The sequence below is a fragment of the Macaca fascicularis genome, chromosome 3 (assembly GCF_037993035.2).
Source record: "Macaca fascicularis isolate 582-1 chromosome 3, T2T-MFA8v1.1".
Taxonomy (NCBI): domain Eukaryota; kingdom Metazoa; phylum Chordata; class Mammalia; order Primates; family Cercopithecidae; genus Macaca; species Macaca fascicularis.
In genome coordinates this window covers 73,196,888-73,217,926 of record NC_088377.1, presented here as the reverse complement: position 1 = coordinate 73,217,926, position 21,039 = coordinate 73,196,888, and the positions used below count along the sequence as shown (strand labels likewise).

General features: G+C 47.8%; 1 long non-coding RNA gene across 1 annotated transcript in view; it reads right to left on the bottom strand.

The window, feature by feature from the left end:
- Window positions 1-761: 761 nt before the first annotated feature.
- LOC102115862 (uncharacterized) overlaps window positions 762-21,039 on the bottom strand; it is a 200,218-nt gene continuing 179,940 nt past the window's right edge. The window contains exons 3-4 of the long non-coding RNA XR_001489297.4: window positions 11,814-12,279; window positions 762-1,060 (exon numbers count right to left, since the gene is read on the bottom strand). This is a non-coding gene — a long non-coding RNA (uncharacterized lncRNA). The remainder of the gene's footprint in view (window positions 1,061-11,813; window positions 12,280-21,039) is intronic.

The window sequence follows — 21,039 nt, the reverse complement described above, 5'->3', positions numbered from 1 at the left end:
ACCAGCCTCATCAACATAGTGAAACCCTAACTCCACTAAAAAATACATAAAATTAGCCAGGCTTGGTGGTTCGTATTTGGAGTCCCAGCTACTTTGGAGGCTGAGGCAGGAGAATCCCTTGAACCTGGGAGGCAGATGGAGGCTGCAGTGAGCTGAGATAGCACCACTGCACTCCAGTGTGGGCAACAGAGTGAGACTCTGTCTTAAAAAAAAAAAAAAAAGGCTGAGCGAGGTGGCTCACGCCTGTAACCCCAGCACTTTGGGAGGCCTAGGCGGGTGAATCACTTGAGGTCAGGAGTTCGAGACCAGCCTGGGCAACACGGCAAAATCCCATTTCTACAAAAAATACAAAAAATTAGCTGAGCGTGGTGGTGTGTGTTTGTAGTTCCAGCTACCCGGGAGGTTGAGGTGGGAGGATTGCCCGAGCTGGAGAGGTTGATGCTTCAGTGAGCTGAGATCATACCACTGTACTCCAACCTGGGCAACAGAGTGAGACCCTGTCAAAGAAAAGAAGGAAAGAGAGATAGAGAGGGGAAGAAAGAAGGAAAGAAATAAAGAGAGAGAGAAAGAAGGAAGGAAAAAAGAAAGAAGGAAAGAAAGAAAAGGAAGAAAGAAAGGAGAGGGAACAATGGAAGAGAGGAAGGAAGGAAGGAAGGAAGGAAGGAAGGAAGGAAGGAAGGTAGAGAGGGAGGGAGGCGGGCATTTATTTGCAGGGTCCCAAGCAAGAAGGACCAGGTAGCAACTTGCTCAAATTCTGACCTCAGGCAAAAGTTTTTAAAGGCAGAGATAAATTTCAGAAAAGCAGAAGCTACAGGCAAAATTGTGAATGAATACATGGAGATTACACATTGGTTTAGGCCTAAAAGGGTGTGATATCTTGAGGTGAGGGCTTACTGGTCATACATAGACTCAGAGATTTTCTGATTTGCAATTGGTTAAGGAGGAGAAATTTTGTTTAAAACTTTGGGGTCAGCAGAGAAAAATGTTAACTAAAGAACAGTGCTCAGAATTCAGTCTTCAGTTACCTCTTATCTCAGGCCTTCAGTGGAGGTCCGAATTTCTGAAACACAACGCAGGGACATATGTATGGTAAGATGTTATCTTTAGTTTCTATAGGGAAAGCAAACATCTCTGGAACTCCAACTTTCTTTCTTTCTTGGCTTATTGCTTTAGGCTACTATTACTTTTTTTTTTTTTTTTTCCTGAGACAGTTTTCCTCTTGTTGCCCAGACTGGAGTGCAATGGTGTGATACTGGCTCACGGCAATCTCTGCCTTCCGGGTTCAAGCAATTCTTCTGCTTCAGCCTCCCAAGTAGCTGGGATTACAGGCATGCACCACCACGTCCAGCTAATTCTGTATTTTTAGTAGAGACAGTGAAAGGAGCTGGGCACATTCCTCAGCCCCGGGCTCAAAACTCCCTGAGCCTAGCACAAACACATCCCATCCTCCCATCCCACCACCATATATCTCTCAAAATCCCTGAGCCCAGTACAAACACCACCTGGAAAGTCTCCGATAAGGAGACAGCCGTTCAAGGTTACTGAAAGCGCAGGAGCCAAAAGAATTTCTTTGTTCCCCTGCAACTTTCGGGCTATAAAAAGCAAACGCTTGCATTGTTCGGGGCCCTCTTGTATACTGTGTAAAGGAGGGACCAGGTTCGAACTTGTAGTAAAGATCCTTGCCACTTGGCTTTGACTCTGGACTCTGGTGGTCTTCTTTGGGGAACAAACAGTCTGGGCATAACATCTGGGGGCCCGTCCGGGATTCCCCAAGCCCACCAGACCCCTGGTCAACGGATCTGCTGGGATCGATCTACTGATAGGTGAGCCGGCTCGTCTCCGTTTGTCTGTCTGTGTCTGAGTGTCTGTTCTGAATCTGAATCTGTGACTCGCGAGGTCTGAAACTGAAGCTGGCACAGTCCTGGCAGACGCGCTATAGGACGGCCAGTGGAGACCGGTGGGAGACGTCCCCTGGCTCTCTTCTGATTTAAATTGCGATCTGAGTTGCTGGAGCGCATTCGCGATCCGGGCAACAGCTGACTCTGAATTGCCCCGGTCCCCGGGTGCGCGCTTGCGGTCTGAATTGCCCCCGTCCCCGGGTGTGCGCTTGCGGTCTGAATTGCCCCGGTCCCCGGGTGCGCGCTTGCGGTCTGAATTGCCCCAGTCCCCGGGTGCGCGCTTGCGGTCTGAATTGCCCCGGTCCCCGGGCTCCCGGCTTCCGGCGCCGCGCTCCCGGCCCCGGTCCCCGGGCTCCCGGCTTCCGGCGCCGCGCTCCCGGCTAGCTATCATTAATAAGTCAGATCAGATTTCCTCTATAAGGATTCTAACCCACATTCCTTTACAGGAAAGCACTACAAATCATTACAGGATGGGCAACACCCAGAGTACTCCTCTATCTCTCCTTACAAATAATTTCAAAGAAGTTAGAGCAAGGGGCCATGATCTTGGTATGGAAATCAGGAAAGGAAAGCTAATTACTGTGTGTTGCTCCGAGTGGCCTGCCTTTGATGTGGGGTGGCCACCCGAAGGGACTTTCCGACTTGCTGTCATCACTAGGGTAAAATCCAAGATTTTCCCACCTGGGTGTGCGGGCCACTTAGATCAAATCCCATACATCCTCATATGGCAGGACCTTGTTGAAAACCCGCCTCCTTGGCTGTCCCCTTTCCAATTAGCCTCTGAACCCTCTAAGGCACTGGTTGCTCGACCACTAAAAACCAAGCAACCAACTGCCCCCCCCCATCCTGTTCTACCTGATAGCGGGGACCCACTGTTCACAGAACCCCCTCCATACCCCTCCAGGCCCCAGGCCCCGGCCCCTCGGGCTGAGTCGCGGGAGAGAGCAGGCGGAGGGGAGGCGGCCGGCACTCACGGGCCTGCTGAAAGGGAAAGTAACTTTGAGGGGCCGGCGGGGCGGACGCAAGGGCGCACTTCACGGACTAGCCCCCCCCAGCCACCTGACTCCACGGTGGCTTTACCCCTCCGGGAAATAGGACCCCCAGATGACACAGGAATCCCCAGGCTCCAGTACTGGCCATTCTCCACCAGTAATCTGTATAACTGGAAGACTCAGAGTGCTCGGTTTTCAGACAACCCCAAAGATTTACTGTCTTTACTGGATAGTGTCATGTTCACCCACCAGCCCACTTGGGACGATTGTCAGCAGCTCCTCCGAATCTTGTTTACCACGGAAGAGCGAGAGAGAATACAGGTAGAAGCTAGAAAGCTGGTCCCAGGGGACGACGGTCAACGGACTGCCAACCCCGACCTCATAAACGCGACCTTTCCTCTGACCAGGCCGGCATGGGACTACAACACGGCAGAAGGTAGGGGACGGCTACGCCTTTATTGCCAGACTCTAATCAGGTCTCCGGGCAGCTGCTCGCAAGCCCACTAATTTGGCTAAAGTATATTCTATTCTGCAAGAAAAGACAGAGAGCCCAGCCACCTACTTAGAAAGATTAATGGAAGCTTTTAGACAGTACACCCCCATAGATCCAGAGGCTCCAGGAAGTCAGGCAGCTGTTGTAATGTCATTCGTAAATCAGGCAGCCCCAGATATTAAAAGAAAACTCCAGAAATTAGAAGACTTGGAAGGAAAGCGGATTCAGGACCTCCTTCAGATAGCCCAGCGGGTTTACAATAACAGAGATACTCCAGAAGAAAGGCAATTTAAGGCCACTGAAAAAATGACCAAGGTCCTGGCAGCAGTAGTACAGAAAGAGCATCTACAGCCAGAGTACACCCAACCCAGGCGGCCTCCCAGGCATGATAATCTGAAAAAAGACCAATGTGCCTACTGCAAGGAGGCTGGCCACTGGGTAAGAGACTGCCCCAAAAAGAAACAGCGAGGACAGGGGCCCCCTAGGTCTACACCCGTACTAGTCACTCAAGATGAAGACTAGGGAAGACGGGGTTTGGATCCCCTCCCCGAACCTAGGGTAACTTTGCAAGTGGAGGGGTCCCCGGTCCAGTTCTTGGTTGATACGGGAGCACAGCACTCAGTCTTAGTTAAAACTAATGGAAAATTATCCTCCAAGTCCTCGTGGGTACAAGGGGCCACAGGAGTTAAGAAATACCCATGGACAACACAAAGAACAGTAAACCTCGGAGCCAAGAATGTAACCCATTCTTTCCTGGTTATCCCTGAGAGCCCCTGTCCCCTATTAGGGAGAGACCTGCTAACTAAAATGGGAGCACAGATCCATTTCCTCCCTGAGGGGCCCATCGTGACCAACTCCCACAATCAACCCGTGTCCGTCCTAACTATAACCCTAGAAGATGAGTACCGGCTCCACCAGGAGCAAACGGCCCCTGACCAGGACATAGCAACCTGGCTCCAGCAATATCCAGAAGCTTGGGCGGAAACGGGGGGCTTAGGACTAGCAAAACACCGTCCTGCTTTATTTGTTGAACTTAAACCTGGGGCAGACCCTGTGCGGGTACGCCAATACCCGATGCCCCTAGAGGCCAAGAAAGGAATTGCCCTGCATATCCGCCGGCTCCTTGACCAAGGGGTCCTCCGCTCATGTCACTCACCCTGGAATACTCCATTGTTGCCGGTACGAAAACCTAATAGTGGAGAATACAGACCTGTACAAGACTTAAGAGAAATCAATAAGAGGGTTGTGGACATACATCCAACTGTGCCTAACCCATATACCCTCCTGAGTACCCTAAACCCTAAACATCAATGGTACACTGTTTTAGATTTAAAAGATGCTTTCTTCAGTTTGCCTTTAGCCCCTCAGAGCCAAAAGCTCTTTGCCTTCGAGTGGAATGACCCTGATAGGGGCATAAGTGGCCAACTGACATGGACCAGACTGCCGCAAGGATTCAAAAACTCTCCTACCCTGTTCGATGAGGCCCTCCATGAAGACGTGGGTGAGTACCGACGCAAACACCCTGAAATAACCTTACTACAGTATGTTGATGACCTCCTGATTGCTGCTGAGACCCAAGAAGCTTGCATCCAAGGGACCAAGGGTCTCTTACAAGCTCTGGGAAATCTAGGCTACCGAGCCTCAGCAAAGAAAGCTCAAATCTGTAAGTCAGAGGTAACATACCTAGGGTACCTGCTTAAAGAAGGGCGGCGCTGGTTAACAGACACCCGAAAACAGACTGTTCTGCAGATCCCCAGGCCGCAATCCACCCGACAAGTGAGGGAATTCCTGGGGTCAGCGGGGTTTTGCAGACTATGGATACTTGGGTTCGCAGAACTGGCTAAACCCTTATATCAGGCAACACGGGGGCAGCAGCCATTTAAGTGGACAGACGAAGCCGAGTCGGCTTTCCAACAGATTAAAACTGCCCTACTCTCCGCGCCTGCACTGGGACCACCTGATGTTACCAAGCCCTTCCACTTATACGTAGATGAAAATAAGGGTATCGCCAAGGCGGTAATAACTCAGAACTTAGGCCCCTGGCGGAGGCCAGTTGCCTACCTGTCAAAGAAGTTAGACCCAGTGGCTGCCAGGTGGCCCCCTTGTCTCCGAATGATTGCAGCCACGGCTCTGATGGTGCAGGATGCTGATAAGCTTGTCATGGGGCAAGAATTGCGGGTCGTTACCCCACATGCCATCGAAGGTGTACTCAAACAGCCACCTAATCGATGGATGAGTAACGCCCGACTCACCCACTACCAAGGACTACTACTAAATCCTCTCAGGATAACTTTCCTGCCCCCAACGACCTTAAACCCTGCCTCGCTGCTGCCCAACCCGGACCTAGACGCCCCACTCCACGACTGCACCGAGATACTAGCTCAGGTGCACGGAGTTCGAGAAGACCTGCAGGATCGCCCACTTCCTGACGCCGACCTCGTCTGGTTCACTGATGGGAGCAGCTTCATGCATCAGGACCAGAGGTACGCTGGAGCGGCAGTGACTTCAGAGACTGAGGTAATCTGGGCGGAACCCCTGCCCCCGGGGACATCGGCCCAGAAGGCTGAATTGATAGCGCTCACCCAAGCTCTTACCTTAGGGGCGGGGAAAAAGCTGACAGAGAGCCGATATGCTTTTGCAACAGCGCATATACATGGGGCCATTTACAGGGAGCGGGGGTTACTGACGGCTGAAGGAAAAGAGATAAAAAACAAGCAAGAAATCCTAGCCCTGCTAACAGCCCTATGGAGGCCAGAAAAGTTAGCCATTGTACATTGCCCAGGGCATCAGAAACTAACTACTCCAACTGCTCAAGGCAACTTTCTGGCAGACCAAACTGCAAGAAAGGTGGCGAAGGCTCCCAGCCAACTCCTTGCACTCCAGCTCCCTGACCCGGGCCCCCGGGACTTGCCATATTTCCCTGATTATTCAGAACAAGATCTCCAGTGGATTGACAAGCTTCCCCTGAAACAGATCCAGAATGGGTGGTGGACTGATACTAATGACCAAACCATCCTACCAGAAAAATTAGGACAACAAATGTTAGAACACATCCACCGAACCACCCACCTGGGTGCTCAGCGGATGATAGACCTGATCAGACGCTCTAAGCTCAAATTCAGACATACAGCCGAGATGGCCAGCAACATCGTGACAAGTTGCAAAGTCTGCCAGCTTAACAACGCCTACCCCCAATCCCAGGCTGCAACGGGAACAAGGCTCAGGGGAACCAGGCCCGGTATCTACTGGGAAGTAGATTTTACTGAGATAAAGCCAGGAAAATACGGGTATCGGTACTTACTTGTCTTTGTAGATACTTTTTCAGGGTGGACTGAAGCATTCCCCACCAAGAAAGAAACTGCTCAGGTTGTAGCAAAGAAAATCCTGGAAGATATCCTCCCCAGGTATGGCTTCCCCGTCCAGATAGGGTCAGATAATGGGCCGGCCTTCGTCGCTAAGGTAAGTCAGGATTTGGCTTCCATCCTTGGGGCAAATTGGAAACTACATTGCGCTTACAGGCCCCAGAGTTCAGGACAGGTAGAGAGAATGAATTGGACCTTAAAAGAGACCTTAACTAAATTAACTATGGAGACTGGCGCTAATTGGGTGGTCCTTCTCCCCTACGCTCTGTTCCAGGCCCGTAATACCCCTTACAGACTGGGCCTTACTCCTTATGAAATTATGTATGGCAGACCCCCACCCTTAGTTCCCGGCCTAAAAGATGATCTGCTCAAGTCCGAAACAGAAAATGTCTCTGAACTCTTATTTTCCCTACAAGCCTTGCAGAAAATTCATCAAGAAATCTGGCCCAAGCTGAAGGAACTATATGAGACCGGTCCCCTGCCGACACCCCATCCGTACCAGCCGGGAGACTGGGTCCTGGTCAAGCGACACCGACAAGAGACCCTAGAACCCAGGTGGAAAGGACCACTCCAGGTACTCCTAACCCCACCCACCGCCCTGAAGGTAGAAGGCATCGCATCGTGGATCCACTACACCCACGTCAAGCCAGTGGACCCAACCTCCGATCTTCTGGGACCAATCACGGCGGCGGCTGAAGCACCGGACACGTGGACTGTGGACAGAGCTAGGAACAACCCCTTAAAACTCACCCTGCGCTGGCAGCATAGCTCACTGCAAACATGCAGTTAGGTAGTCTAACCCTAACGTTAGTCGCCCTAGTGGCCGCTGGAGAAATCACAAAACCAGCTCATAATCCCTTTGTCTGGAGATTCTGGCTTTATGAAAACCGAACCCACCCTGGGCAACCTCATAAGCCCGGAAAATTATTGGCCAGTGCTGATTGCCCTTCCTCAGGGTGCAACAGCCCAATTCTACTAAATTTTGCTGGTTTTCAAATAGCCAAACCTATGACACCAATAATATGCTTTGAGTTTGATCAGACTAAATACAATTGTAAACACTATTGGTGGCACCAAAATGCCGGCTGTCCTTATAACTATTGTAACATCCATAGACCCCGTTATTGGGGAGAGAGAAAACAGTTAGACCCTAAATGGCCCTTCCATCGTAGACAGGATAGAGACTTTTCATATACATGGATAGTTAGAGACCCCTGGAACTCCCGCTGGACCACACCTCAACATGGGGCTGTATACTACTCCCCCTCCTCCACATGGCCTAGCCCTAGCAGTCACCTCTATCTGTGGCGAGGCCTAGTGCAAGTACTGCCCCTGGTCCTCGGGAATATCCAACGACAGGAAAACAGACTAACACAAGACTTACGTCCTTTCTCCTGGTTAAAGTTATTACAAGAAGGACTAGAACTTGCTAACCTTACAGGACTTCATAGCCTGTCTGGCTGCTTTCTGTGCGCCACTCTAGGGCGTCCACCGCTAACCGCTGTCCCTCTGTCATGGGGACCCTCTACCTTTGCCCAAGCTAACAACCTCCGAAACCTCTCGTATGCTCCTATCCTGAACGTGCCCCTATACCTAAACCCCAGTCAGGAGAAGTTTCCCTACTGTTTCTCAGGAACCAATTCCAGCCTCTGCAGCATCACTGCAACGCCCCCTAATATCACCTTAAGGGCTCCATCAGGCATATTCTTCTGGTGTAATGGAACCTTATCTAAGAACCTACCTAGTCCTTCTGTTAATAACCTACTGTGTCTCCCTGTCACATTAGTTCCCCGGTTGACTCTACTAACTGCTGGCGAGTTCCTAGGGTATACCGGTAACTGGACTAGTGCTGTTATTCACCCAGACCCTAGACCAAGACCTGCACGAGCCATATTTCTCCCCCTCATTGCAGGAATCTCCCTCACCGCATCCTTCATTGCGGCCGGACTGGCGGGGGGAGCCCTAGGTCACACCCTCATAGAAAGTAACAAGTTATACCAACAATTTGCCGTTGCTATGGAGGAGTTGGCTGAGTCCCTTGCCTCCCTTCAGCGGCAGCTCACGTCCCTAGCTCAGGTAACCTTGCAGAACCGGAGAGCCCTAGACCTACTCACTGCAGAAAAAGGTGGTACATGTATATTTCTAAAAGAAGACTGTTGTTTCTACATAAATGAATCAGGACTTGTAGAGGACCGGGTCCAACAGTTACGCAAGTTAAGCACTGAAGTAAAAACACGGCAGTTTGCTTCAGCTGCAGACCAATGGTGGCATTCCTCTATGTTTTCTCTGTTAGCCCCCTTCCTTGGACCCCTGCTAAGTCTACTATTTCTGCTTACCGTAGGACCTTGTGTTGTTAACAGAATTTTACAATTTGTTAGAGAAAGATTTGACACCGTACAACTCATGGTCCTCAGAGCCCAATACCAACCTGTAAACGCTGAAACAGAATCAGACTTGTAAGACCCAAGATTGGCTCTAAAGATACCTGAAAAGAAGGGGGGAATGAAAGGAGCTGGGCGCATTCCTCAGCCCCGGGCTCAAAACTCCCTGAGCCTAGCACAAACACATCCCATCCTCCCATCCCACCACCATATATCTCTCAAAATCCCTGAGCCCAGTACAAACACCACCTGGAAAGTCTCCGATAAGGAGACAGCTGTTCAAGGTTACTGAAAGCGCAGGAGCCAAAAGAATTTCTTTGTTCCCCTGCAACTTTCAGGCTATAAAAAGCAAACGCTCGCATTGTTCGGGGCCCTCTTGTATACTGTGTAAAGGAGGGACCAGGTTCGAACTTGTAGTAAAGATCCTTGCCACTTGGCTTTGACTCTGGACTCTGGTGGTCTTCTTTGGGGAACAAACAGTCTGGGCATAACAACAGAGTTTCACCATGTTGGCCAGGCTGGTCTCGAACTCCTGACCTCAGGTGATCCACCCGCCTTGGCCTCCCAAAGTGCTGGGATTACAGGCATGAGCCACTGTGCCCGGCCCTACTATTACCTTTGGTTTTAACAATTGACTTATTTACTTCTGGGGCTAGCAAGATACCTGGAATTTCCCTGGAAAAAAACAGAATTTTCCTTAATTTCCATTCTGTGGGATCCACAGGCCCCTAAAAAGACGTTCATGTTCCATGTCACTTCTCAGCTGGTGGACAGCCTCTTCCCTACCTGTGGGAATTCAACATGTTGACCCATCCTCCACTGTCCCCAGGCAGCCCATGACCTTGGTGGTCAGGATGGACTCTTAGGATCTGGAGTGGTGGGGGGAGGGTGGTGGTGTTTGGAGCCTTCTTGACCCTGGGGAAGCTGCAGGATGACACCTTCAATTTTCTCTACAGTGCCGCGGCAACCGGCAATTGCATTTAGCACTTGTTTGTCCTCTCTGCGGGCTAAGTGATTGGTGACACATGGAGACCCTGATTGTTTCTGAAGGGCTCTTTCACACGATCTCCAATAAAGTTCTAAGTGAATCATGCCTGTTCGGGAAAGGATAATACCAGTGTGAGGCCCAGGAGTTTCTCAGAAGAAATTCCAGCTGGATGAGCTTTTAAGGAAGGAGATGAAGTCAGCATTTGGAGACAATGAATTAGATGGCGGGATATGTCACTGTAATAATGAATAATGAATGAGCAGGAAGAGGCTGTAATTCACAGAGTGGGAGAGGAGACTGGAAACTTTATGGCCTTGTAGTGCCTGGGGAGACAGCGTCTGAGACATGCCTTGGCCTTGTGAAAAGAAACCTTCTCAAAGAAATGCTGTTCCGAAAAAATGCCTATTATCGGGAAGAGTGTCCACATTTCCGAGAGACAAAGGATTTATGGCTGTAACAGAAACCCTCTCCATGCAACCCCATCCTTCTCCGTCCCTCCCCTTGCACACTGTAAGATCTTGTCAGCCAGAATTAGGGCAGTTTTGGGGAAAGGCCATTGCTCTACCCTCTCAAAGAGAGGTAGGAGGCGGGACTTGACTCGAGAGGTGGGGCTTGGACACCAGACCAAACTGAGGACTAGTTAAAACAGGGACAGGGCCTGGCATGCTGGCTCACACCTGTAATCCCAGCACTTTGCGAGGCTGAGGCGGGTGGATTACCAGAGGTCAGGAGTTCGAGACCAACCTGGCCAACATGGTGAATCTCCATCTCTACTAAACATACAAAAATTAACTGGGCATGGTGGCCGGTTAAGTAGTAGCTGTAATCCCAGCTACTTGGGAGGCTGAGGTGGAAGAACTTTTTGAACCTGGGAGGCTGAGGTTGCAGTGAGCCAAGATTGCACCACTGCATTCCAGCCTGGGTGACAGAGTAAGATTCTGTCTCCCGCCAAAAAAAACACCCAAAAAACAAAAAACAAGCACAAGGTAGAAGCAGCTTTCCATAAGACACACCCACCAGTGTGCCATGTCAGTTTACCACTGACATGGTAACACCTGGGAGTTTCTGCCCCTTTCCATGACAATGACTCAACGACCCGAGTTACTACCCCTTCTCTAGGAATTTTTGCATAGGCCGGTGCAGTACACACCTGTGATCCCAGCACTTTGGGAGGCCAAGGCAGGTGGATCACCTGAGGTCATGATTTTGAGACCAGCCTGGCTAATATGGTGAAACCTCGCCTCTAACAAAAAATACAAAAATTAGCTGGGCATGGTGGTGCATGCCTGTAATCCCAGCTACTCCAGAGGCCAAGGTGGGAGAATTGTTTGAACCTGGGAGGCAGAGGTTGCAGTGTGCTGAGGTCACAACACTGCACTCCAGCCTGGGCAACGTGGGAGGAAAGGTTAGGGTATATATTGCCCCACTGCCTACCTGCCTGCCTGGCCATGGTTCTGACACTCTCCTCCTGACTGGCAGCCCTGTCCTATCACGAGGTTGTAACAGCTTTTGACTTATGCTAAATCCTGGGTGTTCACTATCCATGAACTCCACTCAAACCTCTGTACTCAGCCCTTTCCTCCACCTCTTTTCAGCTGGGCCCTCTGAGTGTGCATTGCGTTTTTCACCAGGCTCCCACCTCAGCTAGGCTGCCACATGCAGATTTCACTGCTGCCTGCCCATATTCCCTGGGACTTACCTTCTCACTGCACACCGGCCTGATATCCCGCTGCCAGTAGCCACATCACCTTGCCCTAGGGCTTTCTCTGAAGCTGCTCCACATCTAGGGCATTATCGCCTCCTGAAAGTCATCCTTAGTGACTTTCAGGAGTTAGTTGATAAATGCATGAGTCTGCCCTCTTGGGTGGGTAACTCTGAAGCATTTATGACACGTTTCAGAGAGTTCTGCAGTAGGCCAACCTTCATTGCCTACAGGGGTAGCTGGCTTAACAATACACTCTTTATTGGCCACCTTCCCTCCTGTATGACTTGGCTAGGGCTGCCATAGATTGGGTGGTTAAGCAGCAGCAGTTTATTTTCTCACAGTTCTGCAGGCTGGATGTCTAGATCAAGGTGCTGTCAGGGTTGGTTCCTGGTGAGGGCTTGCTTTCCGGCCTGCAGATGGCCACCTTCTAGCTGCATCTTCACATGGCCTTTCCTCTGTGCTTTCAAGGAGAGAGAGAGAGAGAGAGAGAGAGAGAGAGAGAGAGAGAGAGAGAGAGAGATTCTGGTGTCTCTTCCTCTTATTATAAGGACATCAGACCTATGAGATTAGGGACCTACCCTTATAACCTCACTTAACCTTAATGATCTCCTTAAAAGCCCTATCTCCAAATACAGTCTTATTGGCGATTAGGGCTTCAACATATAAATTTGAACAGGGACACAATTTAGTCCAAAATACCTCCCTTGTTTCAGTGGTTCCCCTGAAAGTGTCTCCCGGGATCAGCTCCCAGGAAAACTTTAGGACCCTGAACGCTTGTCTTGGGTCTGCTCTAAGACAATGCTTCTCAGATTGTCCTTTCCAGACTGCAGGCTCTCTGACAGCAGATGAGGGTCCTCCCACAAGAGGGTCCTCCCACAAATGCTCTGCAACACAGGTGACAGGCCAGCGGGGTGAGCCCCAGCTCCTACCAGGGGTCACAGCCTGGGGCAATCTCTGTCCTCCCATCTTCCAGCCTCTGCTGCATTTCTGACATCTTCATTAACCCCATCGGGGAGTTGCCCCCCACAAGGGGAGAGGAAGCCATCCAGGGGCTTTCATTATCAGGGCCTCAAATCTGGGGCCAGATGCAGCCAATGGGTAGGGTACAAGAAGGCCTTCTACATCCCACCCTGGAGGGCAGAGGTCTGGGCTGTGGCTGGAACAAAGCCTGTCCTGGTGACCCCTCTCAGACCCTGGCCCATCCCAGTCCTGCCCTGGAAGACAAACGAGGCTGTCCCTGTCTCTCAGGGGTCTAGGATCCTGGACACTGTGTGCTTTGAAGGGAAAGACACCTCTGAGAGCAGTCTGTGGCTGCACATTTATTACTGATGAAGCCCTTGGGAGCCCTCTCTTGAGCATTTCCATTCCACTGCATTTCCACGAGCCACCACGCCCAGCCAAGATGTATTTTCAATGTATCCTCCACAGAGGGTGTCACATGCTGCATTAACTTTTATGTTTTGTTTTGTTTTTTTTCTAAACTCAACTCCACACAGAATGAGCTAGTTGATGAAAACAAGTCTAAAATCAGTAATGCCCTCATTGTCCCCACACTGAGAACCAACATGCAATGAGTGGATTAGGCCACTATGAAAGATTTAGATGTTGCAAAGCAGTGTTGGGAAATACGCTCTCTTTCCACCATTCTCAGTGTTAATGCCTTTAAACCAGGAGTGGGGAACCATTCCTCAGTACCAACTGGAGGCATGGCATTTGTATATAGCAAACGGACCTAACAAGTTCTATACCATGCTGAATTTAGGGATTATGTGAATGTTGTTAAATGAAAGTTTGCATAACCTGGGATTCACCAGCTTTGAAAAGAAAATGCTGGAAACAAAAAATACAATACAATACAATACAATACAATACAATACAATGGTCTAGTACATTGAGCTAGGAGCTCAGCAGAGCTAGGTAGTGTCCAGGCCCCATCAGTAGCACCAACTGCATGTGATATGTACAAAAGACAATACCCAGAAAATTGGCCGGGCACGGTGGCTCACGCCTGTAATCCCAGCACTTTGGGAGGCCGAGATGGGCGGATCACGAGGTCAGGAGATCGAGACCATCCTGGCTAACACGGTGAAACCGCGTCTCTACTAAAAAATACAAAAAACTAGCCGGGCGAGGTGGTGGGCGCCTATAGTCTCAGCTACTCAGGAGGCTGAGGCAGGAGAATGGCGTGAACCCAGGAGGCAGAGCTTGCAGTGAGCTGAGATCCGGCCATTGCACTCCAGCCTGGGTGACAGAGCGAGACTCCGTCTCAAAAAAAAAAAAAAAAAAAAAAAAAACCCAGAAAACTAAGAGCATGACCCACGCTTCCTAGAGATCCAACCTTTCTGAAATAAATGGTAAAGAAAGGCAAGATTCCAAATCAGCATTCTCTCTTGGAAGAATTTGAAGGTTGGGAAGAAATTCTCCCTTCTACTTTCCCATCTGGAGACAGAATTGCAGTTGTCATGCTCCATGTCCCCTGCCATCCCAGAGCCAAGCACTTGACCTAACACATAAGTGAACTTGCAAGAGAGCCCTCTCAAGCACCTTGCTTTCCTCCCTTTAGTCTAAGCTGCTGAATATGTGATAGCGTGAGTCCTTAACGTCAAGATTGCCTCAAAACACATTGATAGAGCTCACCCAGTAGCTTAGCAACTGTTTTTATTTCTTTAGGCTTTTTTTGAGAAGTAGGGAAAAGAAAAAGAGCTTTGTCAAAGTGAATGTCGTGCCACCCTATTTCTTCCCACTTCATGGGGGTGGGGGTGGGGGTGAGGAAGGGGCTTGGCCAAATGTTAATAGTGAGCTCTGAAGTATTTCATTCCAAGGCCCAAGGACGAAGGCTATAAGGCAGCAACGGTGTATCTTCCCCACTTTCAGAAGGCACTATGCAAACTGGCTGCCCTAGAAGGCACCTCGAGCCTCCCCAGTCTGAGGTCTACTGAAGGCAAGCAGACTATGCCCCTTAATGCCAGACAGTTTAAAAAAAAAAAAGAGTTTGAGAGTCTGAGCCTCTCAATCCAAAGGCCCCCTGCTTCACTGCTGTTGTCTTTGTCCAAAATAGACAGATGAAAGACCCTAACAGACAGGGCCCAAGTCAAAGCAATCACCCCTATTTCAAAGTGCAGAAAGTTGGGCATCGCCATAGGTCTGTCCTAAAGCTAGGGTAGATGGAGGTAGGTAGGAGAGGGGGCAGCCAGAGGACTGATAATGATCCCCAGAGATTTCCGAACCCAGGGGCCAGAGAAAGGAAGAATGGAAAAGAGATTTTGCACATAGGTATCGGAGAAAGCCTGTGCAATGTGAGAGAAAGGACAGACAGCAGGCTGAAGACCAAACTATAAGACTAGCATGCAGGGAATGGGGGAGCTATCCAGGGAGCTGTGGGCAAAAGGAGCTTCAGATGGCTGCTATTGAGAACCACTGGCATGAGCTAAATCTATGATGGTGCATAAGCGTGAATGCTCGCTCCGGTAATTGATAGGAGTGTTTGGGGTAATGGAGCATGAGCCCTGTAATCAACCACAAGTTAGATCAAGGGCTGGAGCTGCTTTTCCATTCAATCAGAATTGAATGGTCATTAGGCTGATGGTAGGGTTTACAGTGTTAGTGTGATGGCAAACTGGGCAGGATATTTACTCTAACTCCACCCCGAGAGCTGGAATAATGAGAATGTCCTGTTTCTACCCACCACAGCCCAGAACATTCGGTGTTACTGCAAGGAAGAAATAGTGGCATCTTGTTTTTTGGTGTCAGTTCCCATTAACAAATTAGGGTTTAATTATGAAATTCAGATCTCCTCCTTTTCAAAGTGATTTTACTGATAATTCTCACCACCTCTCCTGACCATGAAGCCCTGATTAAGAAAGATATATAATATTCCTTTTAAAGAAGAGAATATTTCTTACTCATAGTTACTGAGAGATCATCAAAGCAGTTTTTCCTCACTCTAATGATATCATAGTTCCTCCTTCCCATTCCCACTCTTCAGAGGCAAGAAGAGGCATCTGAGTGACCCCAGTGACCCCCTCCCCACCCAGGCCCTCCAATCCCCAGGGTCTAGGTTCTCCGAATCCAACACCAGAGCTGGAGAATGCCACAATCAAGAATTTAAAACAGTCCAGTTCTAACAAATATAACAGCTAATACTGTACTCAAAAGGCATTTGCTGGCAGAGCATGGTGGCTCACGCCTATAATCCCAACACTTTAGGAGACCGAGGTAGGAGGATCGCTTGAACCCAGGAGTTTGAGACCAGCCTGGGCAACATGGTGAAACCCCATCTCTACTAAAAGTACGAAAATTAGCTGAGCGTGGTGGTGTGCGCCTGTAATCCCAGCTACTCAGGAGGCTGAGGTGGGAGGATCACTTGAGCCTGGGAAGTGGAGGTTACTGTGAGCTGAGATCTCACCACTGCACTCCAGCACTCTGGTGACAGAGCCAGACCCCATCTCAAAAAATAAAGAAATAAAAGCACTTTCTATGTGCCAAGCAATGCTCTAGCACTTGACAATATAAACTCATTTAATCTTCATAATAATCCTAGGAGTACTTTTATTGTCCCTGTTAACACATGAGGGAACTGAGTCACAGACAGTATAAGTGACTTGCCCAAGTCAGAAAGTTAATAGTAGTAAAGATCCAAATATCCAGAGTTCAGCATTCCAGAGTCTGCACACCTGTGTCATAAAATCTCAGAAGAGCTGGCTCTGTCGAGTAGGCCAAAGTGGTTTCTGTGTTCCTTTCTTTTCCCAGCCCAGAGCTACCTCTCCTTCCATCGCTGCCCGTGGTCTTGGAGAGGACACCCTCTCTGATTTCAGAGCCGCATCCTGCTCAGCAACTCAGGCTTGCACTGAGGAGCTGGGCAAAGCAAGACCATGGAGGAAGGAGAAGAGGAAGGCCCAGGACAATCTCTCTTCACGCTCTGGCTAAGAGAAAAGGATCCTGGCAGCTCCCCAAACTCTGCCTGGACTCCTGATATGCGCTATATCACTTTCAAATATATCTGCATTATTACCCCAATGCTTCACCTGAAGTGTCCTAATGAAATACGAGTGGATATTAACTAAGCTGTAAAATCCACAAAAATGCTGCTTTACAAGAGATATTTACCTGTGAATCAGCAGCTGGGTTAATTCATTATTTAGCAAGCTTGTTATTTATAGCATATTACAGCTTGGTAAATTATTTGTATGTGATGTTTCTGTGCATGATTTTCCCTTAAGAGAGGGAAAATGTTTATCAACCATCCAGGGAGGCTGTTTCAGTCACAGGCATATTGTTAAAATAGCTTGGGCTAGTTTCTCTTTCTTACTTCCTGCACAAGATTCCCATCTGGAAAGAACAGGGGCTGACAGAACTGTAACCAAATCAGGCATTTAGCCATTACTGGGGAGCCAAGAGTCCACTGTAAAGCAGCATTTCCCATCGTGCGTTCTGCCACAGGCCCATGGAACATGGACTATGAAATAACGGCTCTGTAGGAAGACCAGTTTGGTTAATACTGGGTTAAAGTCAAAGTTATGAGCTGCAAGACTTTGATTTAAAAAATGTTGAAAGCCTTTAATATATGAACATGTCTTTCAAGTCTCCAAGAGGAAGATATGGAATGGCTTGACTATGGAGTCCTTTTTATGCACAAACCTCACGGGTACTGGAACCTATGTTAAGAACACTCCTCTAAGAAGTACTTCTCATGCTGAAATGGAACTTATATATTTTTAAGTTTTTTTATTTCAACAGTTTTGGGGTACAAGTGGTTTGGGGTTACATGTATGAATTACATAGTGGTGAATTCTGAGATATTGGTGCACCTGTCACCTCAGTAGTAAACTTTGTACCTAATGTGTATTATTATTTTTTATCTCTGGCCCACTCCCGCCCTCCTCCTTCTGAGTCTCTAAAGTCCATTGTGTCACTCCGCTTGCCTTTGCAGACTCACAGCTTAGCTTCCACTTATAAGTGAGAACAAATGAATTTTGGTTTTTCACTCCTATGTTACTTCACTTAGAATAGTGGCCTCTAGGCCAGGCATGATGGCTCACACCTGTAATCTCAGCACTTTGGGAGGCTGAGGCTGGTGGATCACTTGAGGTTGGGAGTTCGAGACCAACCTGGCCAACATGATGAAACCCCTGTCTCTACTAAACACACACATACACACACACACACACACACACACACACACACACACACAAAGCCAGTGGTGGATGCGCACCTGTAGACCCAGCTTCTTGGGAGGCTGAGGCATGAGAATTACTTGAACCCAGGAGGTGGAGGTTGCAGTGAGCTGATATCAATCACACCACTGTATTCCAGCCTGGGCAAGAGTGAGACTTCAGAAGAAAATAATAATAATAATAATAATAATAATAATAATAATGGCCCCAAGCTCCACCCAAGTTGCTGCAAAAGACATTATTTCATTTTTTTATGGCTGCGTAGTATTCCATGGTGTATATATACCATATTTTCTTTATCCACTCATTAGTTGATGGGTGAAACTTCTATTTTGGTAAATTTGGGGCCTGAACTCTGCCATCTTGTCCATTCCTGACAAATCATGAAATGGAATAGTCAACATAGACCAATCTATTGATGCAATACAGAAACAATCTAGTCCAGCTACACCTAAATGCCTCTAAGAAGTATCTGCACCTCATCATTCAGCACACTCTTGTATTCTTTGGGGTTTGATCATTGCTTCATGTTTTTAGTTGTGTCCTCTAAAATGACTGTGCTTCGCTGTGGCAGGGACTGTCTTCTGCCTCTTTGGTCCCTCCTTGTACTGCATAAGCACGACAAGCACCAGGTCCCAGCAGATGCAAGGATAATCAGCAAATATTAAGTAGCAACTAGCTATTTCAGGCCTTAGCTTTCTAAAATGCTTTTGCTTTCAAGCAAAGTAGAAAAGCAGACAGTGTATCTTTGGACAAAGAAGGCTGGAGCAAGGCCATAAAGTGAAGTGATTGCCAAAGTCAGAAGAAAAAGGGTAAAGGAATTCAAAGTGTTGGGACCTTTGAGGCCAGACTTAGAGGGACTGACTGCTCTCTGTTGTGAACAGTTTGTCAGATAAGGAAGGCAGCCTGAATACCTGCCAGAAGGTCTGGCCTCTACTCTGTGGTTACTCTAAGCATTTTTTGTTGTTGTTGTTGTTACTCTAGGTGTTTTTATTCTATGATTTATTCTCCAACTGGAACCGTATTCCAAGTAAGAGATACCATTAAACTTTAATTTTAAAAGTCATTGCTTTTCTTTTAAATGTGAGTTTAAAAGATTTGCTGCATTCAAAAGTGCCATTTTATTACATTCAGCAGGGTCAACATTTTTTCCATTTGAATGACATCTGATTTTATTGAAACCCATAAGGTTACAGAGGCCACTTACCAGAAACTCATTTCATAGCAATCATTACTGAAATCCACCTCTTAATTCAGAGATACCTTCATCTATAATACAGTTTCTCAACTGTTAACCCTAGAAAGCTAAAACAACTACTTAGTGATTGAAATACACTTCCTAATCTGAATGTGTTGCTTTCTACAGAGAAGGCCTTTGGTAAACACTAGCATAGCTCACTGGGTGGAGAGAGTCCTGATGTGGGCCCCAGCTGACACTTTTAAAACTGTGTGACTCTGAGCAAAGTCCTTTCCTCTCTAAGCCTCTGTTTTCTGTTCTATGAGAACAGGACCTTGAACTAAATGGTCTCTGAGATCCCAGTATTCTAGTATGATGTTGGGATATACAAGGAGAGAGAAAGGAGGAAACCAACCAGTGGAACACTGGGTTGTAAAGACCTGAGTCAGTGACCTCAGTCAGCTTCCAGGGGCATCATGCTAAAAGGCCCGTTTGTATCTGTCCAGAAGAAACAAACTGCAGAGAATCCTTGGCCTGGAAATTCTCTGTCATATGTTGAGGTGGTACCTCAGCACTTCGGCAACACCTTTGTCAATAGGGCTGGGGGTCCTCCCATTAATCAAACACAGAGATCACAGCTTCCAACATTCTCAGGAGCATATCTGCTGCTGGTTAAAGTAAATGCTCTCAACTCAGAAGGCTCTGGAGTCAACATTTTGCTATGCCAACTTTGTGGATGTGTGACCTTGGACAAGTCCTTCTACCTCTCTAGAGATTCCACTTTCTCATGTGTAATATTCAATGACAAAAAAATACAAAGAATTTGGGACAGGGACTGGCCCCTAATCAGGAAAATGCTAACTGCAATTATTATTTTTCATCCCTGTTGTTAACTGAGGTCTATTAACCATCTCTCTATATAGTCCACCTCTCTGTAATATAGCCAAAAGGAATTCCAACTTTCTTTCAACAATTTCCTTTACAGCCAACATAATCTACTCGCTGTGTCACAATGCTTCTGTGCATGTGCTCAAGCTGTCTCTCCCACCTGAACTGCTTGCTCTCCTCTCTCCCCATCTCAGACAAATAACATACTTTGGCCAATGTCCCTTGTACTCCACAACCATCTCAAATAGTAGGGATTACTTTCTCCTCTAAACTCACAGTCCTAAACTGCCCAAATCACTTGCTTGAGAATTAATCACAAAAACTGCCTTGTGCTTGGACACATTATAAATTACAAGCAAAATGATTTCACTTTTCAGGTGTGAGTGCTTTACAGTAGAGGCTGCACTGTACCCTTTTGTCTCCCCACTCTAGCGTCTAGCATGGAACATGGGATCAATAAACATACTGAGTGATTTTTTGTTTTGGTTTCGGTTTTGCCTATGAACAAACACAGCTCTACCTTTATAGGAAAGACTCCACTCGAAGTTTCTTTGGGCCTGTGCTGGCCAATGTGATTGCCAGTAGCCACACAGAGCTCTTGAACACTTGAAATATGGCCAGCCTAAAAGGAGGTGGGCTGTAAGTATAAATTACACACCAGATTTCTGAGACTTAGAACAAAGAAAGGTAAAATACCTCATTAATATTTTTATATTATTTACATGTCAAGGTGATAATATTTGGGGCCTACTCAGTTAAAATAAATACATATTATTAAAATTAATTTCACATGTTTCTTTCTACATTTTTAAATTGACTACCAAAAGACTTTAAAATTATATATATGGCTCACATTATATTTCTATTGTACAGCACTGCTGTAGCCCTTTAAAAATATAAAGCATGTGAACACACTGATAATTAGAGGCACTAATTATTTTAGCACTGTTCTTTTCAGAGGACACCTGTAACAACCTACCAG